This window comes from Leopardus geoffroyi, chromosome C2 (genome assembly GCF_018350155.1).
Source record: "Leopardus geoffroyi isolate Oge1 chromosome C2, O.geoffroyi_Oge1_pat1.0, whole genome shotgun sequence".
In the NCBI taxonomy this organism is placed as follows: Eukaryota; Metazoa; Chordata; class Mammalia; order Carnivora; family Felidae; genus Leopardus; species Leopardus geoffroyi.
The window spans coordinates 102,444,207-102,456,323 of NC_059333.1; the positions used below are offsets into that span (position 1 = coordinate 102,444,207).

The 12,117-nt window shown below is 34.2% G+C and overlaps 1 pseudogene; it reads right to left on the reverse strand.

Moving 5' to 3' along the window:
• Positions 1–4,377: 4,377 nt before the first annotated feature.
• The window catches only part of LOC123610377, a 33,386-nt pseudogene continuing 25,646 nt past the window's right edge, over positions 4,378–12,117 (reverse strand).

A 12,117-nucleotide genomic window follows, 5' to 3' on the forward strand; every position in this document is an offset into this window, starting at 1 on the left:
GGCCCTTTTGTTTTTTTAAGGTCTCCATTCATCATTACATGGAGACCATAAAGGTACCCAAAGGAGATGAACCCTTGAGGAACTAACAACCACCAGAACCATGTGAGTTACCCATTTGTGGGCCCAGGCTCTCTGCTTCTGTGAGTTCTCTTTTTCCTTTCCCTTTTCTTTCAGTCTCCTTTCAGATGCAAGTTCCCTCCTTTTGGTTGAGCTCTCCAACTTTATCAGGATCTGTTTGGTTTGTTTGATTTTGGGAAGGCCCTTCTTCAGGTTTCTAAACCTCTGGTTTTGAATAACGGGATCCCAATCTGCTAAATTCTCTCAAGAGGATCTTCTTTTTAGGACCCTATTGGGTTTTATGTTTAAAAACTATGGTCCCTCCTCAAGTGCATTTTAATGTAATTGGACCAACTTAAGAAAAAAGAATCTAGAACTCCCACGGCCATTATAGGGAAATTTTTATCTCCCCAAATGTGCCTTTTTTTTTTTTTTTTTTAACAAGCAAATTAGAAGACCATGGCTCTAAAATAAAATAAACTGAATAGGATACCTACTTCCATTGGTATCTTTAGGCTTCTGATTGTATTCAGGACTCTAAAATTGCCTCTTTTCAAAATACCATTTCTAAATTAACTGAGGCAAACAATTGAAAGAAGGCGAAAAATCTTCTGAGGCCTCTTTCTTCTCTCCCCTTCCCCCCTGCTCTTTGTCTCTATCCACACCTCTTATACCCTCTGCTTCCTGATTCAATTCTCTCACTTCTGAACTTCCCTTTTTCTCCAGACTTCTCCCTGCTCCCTCCTCCTCAGAACCTATTAGGACCTGCCCCTTTAATTAGACCCACTGAGGGGCGCCTGGGTGGCTCAGTTGGTTAAGCGTCAGGTTAAGCGTCAGACTTCGGCTCAGGTCATGATCTCATGGTCCTTGAGTTCCAGTCCTGCGTTGGGCTCTGTGCTGACAGCTCAGAGCCTGGAGCCTGTTTCAGATTCTGTGTCTCCCTCTCTCTCTGACCCTACCCTGTTCATGCTCTGTCTCTCTCTGTCTCAAAAATAAATAAACGTTAAAAAAATTAAAAAAAAATAGACCCTCTGAGAACCCTAATGCAGAGCTCTCACACACTGCCACTACCTCACATTCTCCAACAGGAAGAAGTTTACTCCACATATCTTAGTAAGGTGAAAGAAGCAACAGCTCAGCCATTGAGAACTCAGCAAAACCCTGAGCTTCCCAGGTTTCTCATTTCTCTTATAAAAGAAAGTCTTCTTTTCTATTCTTCAGTTGTGCCTATGGTTCACTGTAGTTTTCTTGTCCTGAATTATAACATCTCTGCTCTTCCCCAGTAACTCATTTTGCTAGTAAAAGTAACTGCCTCTTTTGTTTTTTTAAGATCAATAGTCTGTCTGTTTTTATACCATACTGGTTTGATGACTATAGCTTTATAGTATAGCTTGAAATAAGAAAGTAGGATGCCACTGGTTTTGTTCTTCTTTCTTTGGATTTTTTTTTTTTTCCTTTCAGGGACTTTGTGGTTCCATATACATTTTAGGAGTTTTTTTTTTTTTTTTCAATTTTTTCTTCAATATTATCACAAGAATAATGCATAACTGTTTATCTCTACCCCACCACCCACTTGCCAGAAATAATCACTATTAACAGCTTTTTGTAGTCTTTCCAAATGCTTAAAACCATATACACACATTATCCTATTAAAGCCTTACAAAAAGATGTTTCAAGAAGTATTTGATTTTAAAATGCATATTAAATTTACCTAAACAGGATAACAGATTCATAATCTGATAATTTCTTCAATTTTTCTTAATTTACTCATAGAGCCACCACATTGTTTCTTAATCTGCAGATTATTTAAATATATAAAATATATGTGACACAATATATTTTTTTGCTTGCTTTCTTCTGTGATGAGTGTTTGAGTTATTCCAAATAGCTCTTTTTTACAAAATAGCGATAACATCATTGGACCTACATCTTATACATATTCAAATGTAAGCTAATTTTCTTTATTTTTTGAATCTCCAATCAATGATCTTTTTTTTAAATCATAAAATATTCAAAGTAAACAAAAAGTGAAGAGAAAAATGTAACAGCAGCCATGTACTTAACATCTAGATTTAACAACTGTTGGCATCAAGTCATATTTCTACAACTATTAAAATGCGTTAGACTTTCCCTTGAAATGCATTCCCTTCCCGCCCACCAAGGAAACCCTGACCCTGAAGTCTAGGTTTACATGCTTTGCCAGTGTTTTATATTTCACTATAATATGTAGTATATATCCCAAACTGTTATGATTTGGAATTTTTAACATTTACATAAATTACAAAATACTCTAAATATCATAAAAATTTTGTTCTTTTATTTTTTTCACACAGCAGCCATCCATGCATATATGCAGGGATCAAGTTCATAAGTGTTGTGTGATATTCAAATTTCAGAATATTCCCCATTGTATTTTTCCATTTCCTACTGATAGTCATTTAGTTTATTGAAATTTTTATTATTAGAAAGAATTCTTCACTTATTTATCTTAGATATGTGTTTTATGTATATACTCAAGAATGATTTCAGTATATTTACTTCAAAGTAACATTCAGTTTTATTATATAGTACTCTTAAGCTCTACAAAGTGATAGAGCCAATTTATAATCCCTCTACTGAATGTGATAAATAATATTTCTCCATATTTTTATCAACAGTTTTTAACCCTTCATGAGAGTTTTATAAAATTTTAATTTAAGAAAATGTTATAGTTTTTAACTGGTGTTTAATAGTTTTAGTTGGTCTTTCTCAGATTACTAAAGAAGTTGAATAAATTCTGATATATTAGTAACCAATAAGATTTCTTATACTATATATATATATATATATATATATATATATATATTTCTTTTGATGATTTGTAGAAGTTATTTATATATAAATAAATACTTGATAGTAATTATTTATTTGTTTTATTTGTTGCAAATAACTTTTCACGGCTAGGATTATCTTTCAAATTACTTTTGGTAATTTTTTCATTTTATAAAAGATAATTTAATGTAAACAAATGCCAGTTTTATTTTTCTGGATTGTATTTAATGTTAAGAATTAAAATCACTAGCCTCCACACAACTTGATTATCAGGATTAAGAACCAAGATCATCTATGTCAACATGACAACTATTTGTTTCAGAAGATTCTTGCCCAGAAAGCTAAGGCTATAAAGGAATAAATGACTTTATTGTCAGAAAACCAATTTGTGTAACTGGAAAACTCTCTCCTGTTAGAAGAATAGAAAGCCAAGCTAAGCAAACAATTCACTTACGAAATAATAATTTGCTTATCAAGATTTGCTTCACAATCCTCACTTCATAGTGCCCATCAATTTTACATGATTTTGTCACTGACTTGGCCTGATTATACTCAATTTCTCACCTTGAAACCTCTTAAACCACTTGAGAACAAACTCAGAGATGTGTTAATATCTTCCATGACCAACCAATTTCTTCTAAGAATTACTAAGACTCTCAAAATGGTGTCCTCTCTTAAAAAAATAAATAGAATATACTTAATTTGCTTTAGTGATCACTTATGTTGTGTGGTTTTCTGAAGGAACCAAACAGTTAACAATCCTGGAATTCACACTGAGATCCAATCAAGACACTCTTACTCCTATACTTCAAAATTCCCAACTTGGAAACTATACTCCTCCAAGAGCCTGTTAGCTTCCTTTCAGAGGTGCATCCAAATGCTGATAGTGAATTAAGTGTTGCATTGTGTCTGACTCCAGTTCCTTTTGTCAAACTTGCAAATATTTTCCCAGGAAAGGCAGCACTTTGAGGAATCCTTGATTACCTGATAAGATATAAAAAACTCTTGTTCTGGGCAGAAACCAGCCTTATTAGTAATAATAGGACTGTCTATGCTTACCATATTTCAGAGTGAGTGATTAAGAGGAATGTCACACAGAAGAGGATGTACCTAGGACCAATATGGCTATCTCTCAAGCTGGATGTAAAAATTGATGAATTTAGATTTCAACAGAGCATTGTTCTTTACAAACAAATTTCCCCTTGCGATAAATCTCCCCAATCTCCTCTTGTTTGTCCCTAAGAGTCTGGACTGGAAGTGACCTCTTATCTAAAATTTTTGTCTGCCAGGAATTGAAAATTTGTCAGGTCTGCAGCAGAGGAAGCCAGCCATATTCAGTTAAGAGGCCTGAGAAATAAGGTACACCAACAACATAGACAATGAATACTTTCTAGACCTTCATAGGTGTGTCAGATTGCTGCCTTCTTTAAAATTTTTACTTATTTATTTATTTTAGCATTTCACTGAAAAGTTTTTGTTGGTCTTGGTCTTCTGGATGGAAATGGAAATTTATTTTTCAGGAAGGAGTATCCCATCATGCTTCATGCTTCACCTGTAACCAGTGCATGGCCTCCTCTTTGCTGATCCTGTTTTTGTATTTGGCCACAATGTAGCCTGCCCTGTGCTTCTTGTCTGCAATGCTGAAACTTGACTTAGAAACACATGGAAATCTAGGCTGTAGATACCAATGCTTGGATCATGTTTGATCCCCAGATTGATGTGTTCCTGAATCCCCAAACCAAGGATTCCAGTACTGGAGAAGTTAACTCATACTCCAGCACTTTTAGACCTTTCTCCAGGAATTCCTCTGCCTTGACCCCATGGAATGTGCAGTGGACAGCAATCTTTTCATTTCTCTTGATGCCAAAGGATCTGATGGTATGTCTAGCTTTGGAGAACACAAAAGGTCTGGCCTGTCAACTGCCCCAGTACCTTAGCTGCCTGAGTCAGTCTGTCCATTCTCCTCCCACCCTACAGATACTGAGGCAGAGCTTGTAGATGGGAAGTTCCCACATGGAGTTCTCTTTTTTGCCTTGATCTGGTGCAATGATGGGGAACAGGAAGAGCCAGAGTACTGCTTGTTAAATGTATTCAAACTATGGCTCTAATTCTCATACTTAATATTAAAAATGGCACAATATCACTCAGGATAACTGAGAATTAAATGGGCCCTTGGGAAACTTTCTAAAAAAATTTTTTTTTAAGTTTATTTATTTTTGAGACAGAGAGAGGCAGAGCATGAATGGGGGGAGGGTCAGAGAGAGAGATGGAGACACAGAATCTGAAACAGGCTCCAGGCTCTGCGCTGTCAACGCAGAGCCCGACGCAAGGCTCAAACTCACAGACTGCGAGATCACCACCCGAACCGAAGTCAGACACTCAACTGACTGAGCCACCCAGGTGCCCCGGGAAACTTTCAATATGAGCAAAATATTCATTTGAGAAGTATCTATAAGAATGGAGAAGGGGTATAAAATTCCATATATCCAATGGTCTGACTGCATTTGTACATGAAAGTTCTTACATTCAGATTCCAGGTTGTTTTGATTAAATATTCCTTGGCCAGAAAAATTATAAGTATACAAAGTTTTATATCCCTCTGCATTACCCAGATCACCACTTGAACATAATGACATTTATGTTAGTGGCTAACATTCCATAACCCTCTTTGTAACCCATTTTCCTTCCATTTTCTCACACCAGAAATGTTCAGAGCCTAATTGCTTAAAATTAATCTTTTTGGGGGCACCTGGATGGCTCAGTTGGTTAAGTGTCCAACTCTTCATTTTGGCTCAGGTCATGATCTCCTCTGTCAACAAGGTGTCTGCTTGATATTCTCCCTCTCTCTCTCTGTCCCTCCCCCACATTATATATAATAATATGTATTATACATATTATTATATATAATATTATATTATTATACATATTATTATATATAATATATATTATATATAATAATATATAATATAATATATAATATTACATATGATATTATACATATATTATTATATATTACATATATATTACTATATATAATAACATATATTATATATTTTCCCAGAGATTTACTTTATATAGAGTCATTTTCTAGAAACAGTTTTGATTATTTTGATCTCCTTCATGTAGTTATTTTGTTTTCCATGGTTAGCCATATTTTCTTTTATACATACTTAACACTTTTTAGATTCATAAACATTTTACTCTGACTTAATGAATTAAATAAAGTATTAGGAATATGTTTAGAGAGAACAGTAAAAGCCATATAATAGTGTATTCAACTAAATAAGACTTTGTTTTTCCTTATTCTCAAAAAGACTGAAGATAGAGTAGGTACTATAACCAAGATGGCAACATAGATTGTTTCCAACATCAGACTCACTCACAAACAGACCAACTAACAACTATTAATACACAAGATGCCATTTTGAAAGCCCCGGAACCCAGGTATAGGGCTGAAACATCCCCCTAGACCATAATGCAGAGAAGGGCTGCATTAGAGGGTTAAGAGGAATAGAACAGCTACACTGGACCATATCACCCTTTCTCTAAGCTGGCACAGCACTGCACTGAGAACCAACCACTCCCCGCCCCCCACCCCCAGCCTATGGTTTCTCCAGTGGGAGAAGAGAGTCCAAGGTGTATATCTAAGGTGCCCAGCAAATGGGACACTTCCCGGGAGGCCTATTTGGGTCTTGCCTCAATGAGGAATTCTGGGACTAGCCCACTGGATTGAGGTAGAGATGGAGAAGGTGGTGGGACTTACAGCAACCAGTGCCTAGACCTTGGAGGACCTAGCTCCTGCTTGTGGCTATGTCAAAGCAGAGACCCTAGCCAGAGGTTCCCAGAAGTGGGATTGCTGGATCACATGATGGTTCTCTTTCTAATTTTTTGTGCAGTCTCCATACTGTTTTCCACAGCTGTTGTATCATTTTATATTTCTACCAACAGTGTATAGGGTTCCAATTTCTCCACAACTTTGCCAACTCTTATTATCTTAAAAAATTATTATTAGGCCTATGCCATGAAATTTATTCCCCTTTGCCTTACCTAGACCAGTGGAAGGAAATACCTGTCTTCTTATGTATGTATTTATTTATTTTTTTTTTTTTTCTGAAGGAGGGAAAGCCTTCCACTTAGAGGAATTGCCAGGTATGATTCCCCTTCCTGGAATTTGTATCTGAGAAGGTTTCTTTTTGTGTCAAGACTTAGAAGAAGGAGGCCTTGGGCTTTCTGCCCTAACCTCTACCTATTATTTCAGTATTATATTACAGATTCCTGTCTCTTTCTTGGGGATGAGAGAGTCACCTTTAAGAACCAAAAAAAACGAATGGCTAGGCACTCTCCTTTCTGTTTTAACTAATAAAATGCTAACCTGAAATGCTCACATGTCTGGGAAGAATGGAATATTCAGTCAAAACAAGAAGAAAATACTGCCATGACAGAGAAATACAAGTACTGTATGATTTCACTTACGTATGCAACATAAAAAAGCCGAACTTACACAAACAGAGAGTAAACTAGGCAATTGCCAGTGGTACAGGATAAAGTGGGAATAAATGGGTGAATGTGGTCAAAGGATATAAACTTTAGTTATAAAATAAATAAATTCTGAGATTGTAATGTGCTGTATGGTCACTATAGTTAACAATACTGTATTGTATATTTAAAATTGCTAAGAAAATAGATCTTAAAAGTTCTTAACACACACACACACACACACACACACACACACACAAAGGAACTATATAAATGATGGATGTATTAACTAACCTAAGAATGGTAATCATTTCACAATACATACATGTACCAAATCATCATGTTATGTACATATACACCATATACATGTACACAATTATGTATGTCAATTATATATGCCAACAAGGGAAAAAATTTAAATAATTGAAAAAAAAGACCAGAGAAGATAATTTCAGTTGAATCCACAGTACTTCTTATTTATCTCCAATGTGCATGAATTCTATTCTCCAAATCATCCCATCATCCAAAATAGATGCTAACATGAGCTGTTTCATCAGTGATACAGGCAACAGAAAGGAAGGTAACAGAAGAAATTAAAGACTCTTTCAAGGTTTGCAGAAAAATTTAAATCTCAGTGATGAAAATATAATCATATAATTTTGCGTAGTTATGGCCAACAAATAAAGGTTTTCAGATATAATATGTAGTCTTCATGTTTCTAAAGTGTTCAGTTGCTTGTGGTCAATCAACCATCACACTCATTTTAACTAAAGCATTTGGACAATGCAGCTCTTCAATTGATTATTTTTGTGTTTCAACTAAAAAAAGATATCTTTGATTTCACACATTTCTAATTTATGCTGAAGATCATATACCTAGCTAAATTTGGAAATTATATTACTGTGGAAGAGGCGAGAGACAGAATTGAATTGTTGGTCCTTTTTTTATATAATATCTGCATTTCAAGTTCATGTTCTGGGCTGAATTGTGTTGCCCACCATTATTTATATGTTGAAGTCCTAACTCCCCATACCTCAGAATGTAAATGTATTTGGAGATAAAATCTTTAAAGAGGTAATAAAGTTAAAAATCAAGTTGTTTTTTTTTTTTTTTTTTAAGGTGAGCCTCTATCCTATCTGACTGATCCTTATAAGAAGCAAAAAAAAAAAAAAAAAAGTTAAAAATGTAACATTTGTTGAATAATGATAAGAAAATGGTTTTGAATATTTCAGGCAAAGGGAAGACAAGGAGTAAAGGACTTGAGGAAGAAATGTGTTGGTAATGTGTCGGGAAGAGCAAGGAGACAAATGTCAAGCATTGAGCTTTTTATTTAAAATTTCTAAAGTAGGGGCACTTGGGTGGCTCAGTCGGTTGAGTGTCCGACTCATCTCAGGTCATGATCTCACAATTCATGAGTTCGAGTCCCATGATGGGCTCTGTGCTGACAGCTCTAAGCCTGGAGCCTGCTTAGGATTTTGAGTCTTCCTCTCTTTATGCTCCTTCCCCCCTCACCCTGTCTCTCTCAAAAAAAAATGAACATAAAAAAATTTAAAAATAAAAAATTTTCAAAAGTATATATATATACATATGTATTTCTTTTTTTACTGCTTTATTGAAATATAATTAACATAGAACATTGTGTAAGTTTGAGGTGTACAACATAGTGATTTTATATATGCATATATATGCAAAATGACTACCACAAAAAGATTAGTTAACACGTCCGTAATAGTAATATATATAGAATATTATATATGTACATATATAATACATAATATGTATGTAATATATATGTATATATTATATTATTATACTATACATATATGTGTATAGTATATATATATTATATGCATATGCATATATAATATATTATATTATATATGTACTTATATATGTATAATATATATTATATATGTACATATACATGCATATGTATATTATACATTATATATATTATATATATGTAATAGTTGGTAATTGGTAATATATTACCTATATTTATATTATTGGTCAAAAGATATAAACTTTCAGTTATAACATCAAAAAAAAAAGTCTGGCAATGTAGTGTACAACATGATGACTATAGTTAACAGTACTGTATTGTATAGTTGAAAGTTTCTAAAGGAAGTAAATTAATTTTTTTTTTTAATTTTTTTTTTTCAACGTTTATTTATTTTTGGGACAGAGAGAGACAGAGCATGAACAGGGGAGGGGCAGAGAGAGAGGGAGACACAGAATCGGAAACAGGCTCCAGGCTCTGAGCCATCAGCCCAGAGCCTGACGCGGGGCTCGAACTCCCGGACCGCGAGATCGTGACCTGGTTGAAGTCGGACGCTTAACCGACTGCGCCACCCAGGCACCCCAGGAAGTAAATTAATTTTAAAAGTTCTTACCACACACACAACTATATATATTTTAATTGAATTTCTGAGTAGAAGTCTTTGCTTTCCTTTAGACAATGTAAAATAAAAATAATATAGCCCTTTTCTTCATTAAGGAAAATATTATTTTAAATGTGAATATTATTTTGAAATGAATATGCTTCTATTACAAAGAAGCTGTAAAGCAAATCACTTTGGGCTAAAAATATTCAGGCACTATGTTAAAATCCATTCACTTTGATCATAAGGCAAGCTAAGATTACATAAGTTTGTGATACAGAAAATTAACTAAAGAACTTGCCCCTATTGAAATTGGGAGAGAAATTTATATATAAATTCATTTCAATCATGATTGAAAGTTTTCTTATTTTGTTTTCACATGCAATTTAGTGTAAAAGTGTAAGGGCTCTCTTCTTACAGATTTATAAGACAACTACATCTTGAATTCAATTTTAAATCCACTGGCTTAAGGTATTTTCCTGGAGACAAGAAATATGTGTTTGTAAGAAACAAAAAATCCATAAAAATACATACCTATTGTCCATAAATAACAACATCATATTTTTTCCTTGTTTCTTTTTAAATCTTAAAATACATATAAGAAGTTACAGGAGGTTTTGGTTGTTGTAGATATCTATTATGATATTTTATACATCATTTGTTAAGTAGGTATTAAGACAAAATTATCAAAAGTGATTTTTTGAGTTTCTAAACATGGAATATGTTTTACACTTTTACATTAACTTCCATTATGACAATATTTTAAGGTTGCATACCATAATCATGAAAAATATTTTTCCATATTACCATTCAAAAAATGTATAGTCAGAACTCTTGTGCACTAGGTATCTCAAAAAAGAGAATAAAGCACACTGCTTATTCTCAAGAAGCTCACAGTCTAGCAGGGAAGCCATTCTAATAAACAGAATACTGCATTCAGTATGAGAGGTGAAATGATCGTTGGGTGCCTAGGGTGATATGATAGACAATAGACAATATGGGTGGGGCAATAAATTAATTCAACAGTCATTCAGCAAATATTTATTAACCTTTTACTATGTGCCAGACATTATTTTAATTGCTGGGGACACGGTGGTGGACAAAACTACATTTACATGGTTTACATTTCATCATGGGAGACAGATAATAGGCAAAAAAACACAGGTGAGCTTTACGTCATACAGTGGTAAGGACTTCATGCCTCACGGGACTTCTGAATTTGAACTTGCCAATCATCCGAGTATAGGGAAGACTTGCTTAAGGTAACTTGACTGGGATCAGAGATCATTTCAGGTGTTATTCTCATTATCACAATGTGGAGAGAACAGAAGGTAAAAAGTCAATGGAAATAATTGTTCTAGCGGTGTTCTGTTTCTGGGTTTGTACACACAGTATGGAAAGCATGATCAAGAATGACTACAAAGGAATTCAAAGTGTGTTTGAATAAATGATATGTGGTATGTGGTAAACAGAGGCAAAGATTTGGCTATTGGGTAACTCAAGTGAGTAGAAATAAGGTTTGGCATCAAAGGGTGAAATGAAGGGGAAAAATTTTAACCATTTTTAATTTTCCCCTCTCATCTTATATATATGGGGCATACTTTTTAACCTGTCCAGATACTGTGGGATGAAGTGGAATTAATGGATATGGAGGGAAACTCCATATTTCTGTATGTGACACAAAGGAAAATGCAGCAACAACTTTGTGTGTGTGTGTATGCCGGGGGTGGAAATGGAAATTAAGAAAAAAGATAAAGGACAAAAGTCCATTTAGAGAAAAATATTTAAGGTCTTACTTGGAGATAAGTATTATAACGCCAACTCTTGTTTCCTCATGATATCTACATCTACGTCATGATACCTACATCTACCTTACTCCATAAGACTTTTGTTAATGGGTCTAGTGCTTTGTTGAAAAGGCTAAACCACAATTATTCAAGAAAAGTCAATATATGAAGTTTGGTATATAGTCAGTTTGACCCCCAGGTACATATGAAATGTACATATGAAATATTTCTAAAATGGTTCTGTTACTGAATTTGGGCAGTATAGTAAAGCAGTCAGGACAAGTGTGTTGGCTATGGAGCCAAACAATTTGTGTTCACATCCTGCCTTCAGCCTTTACTGTGTGGCCTTGAGCATAATAATTGACCTCAGCGTGCCTCATTTTCTTCATCTGTAAAATAGAGAATATAAGTGTATTACATTATGATTGTTGTGAGGATTAAATAAAGTAACATGTAGTTTATCAGTACAAAGTCTTAATAAAGGTTAGTAATTTCTATCTTTAGTTATCTCAATAGAAAATACTTATAACTTCTTAAATCACTCTCTTATCTTGCCTCATTTGCAACATGAAAGAAAAAGGTAAATTATGTATAATATTACAACT